At 30.6% G+C, this 563-nt stretch overlaps 1 protein-coding gene across 1 annotated transcript in view; it reads right to left on the bottom strand.

The window, feature by feature from the left end:
• LOC116686028 (tryptophan 5-hydroxylase 1) overlaps positions 1 to 563 on the bottom strand; it is a 22610-nt gene that overhangs the window by 12025 nt on the left and 10022 nt on the right. The gene's annotated exons all lie outside the window — the stretch shown is intronic.

The following is a 563-nucleotide window of genomic DNA, read 5'->3' as shown; positions in this document are numbered from 1 at the left end:
ATTTTTTTAACCCTGGATCTGGGAACATGGGGGACGTCTGATTGGACCACATCAGCGCTTTGACAGGCGTGTGAACAAGGTGTCAAAAACTCAGATAAATCGGAAGGATGCCGACCCATTTGAAATCTTAAAAACAAGCAATAAAATCTCCAAATCATTCCTGAAATTTTAATTTCAATTCAATTACTACATTTCTTAGGTTTCTGCTCGGGTGTGTAGCCATGCACTGTGAATTACATATACTATACACTATTAGGGCTGGGTAGCATTCAAAAATTAACAATACTAGTAGTTATAAGGGTCCACCTTTAATAATTTAATATGATATGAAAAATATCATAAATTATAATTCTATAAAACTTTAATATGATATGAATAATAATACTATAAATAATAATATGATATAATATAAATAATAATATGATATAATAAAAATAATAATACTGAGTTTTCAGTTTATGGTGCAAATGTCTTTATAGCATATGTATTTGTGTTGTAGGGTGTGTATTTGTGTTGTGTGTAGTTGTGTTTTAGTGTGTGTATTTGTGTCGTAGGGTGTGTAG

Source organism: Etheostoma spectabile, unplaced genomic scaffold (assembly GCF_008692095.1).
Source record: "Etheostoma spectabile isolate EspeVRDwgs_2016 unplaced genomic scaffold, UIUC_Espe_1.0 scaffold285, whole genome shotgun sequence".
In the NCBI taxonomy this organism is placed as follows: Eukaryota; Metazoa; Chordata; class Actinopteri; order Perciformes; family Percidae; genus Etheostoma; species Etheostoma spectabile.
The sequence above is the reverse complement of the archived record's forward strand: the minus strand, read 5'-3'. Positions and strand labels throughout refer to the sequence as shown.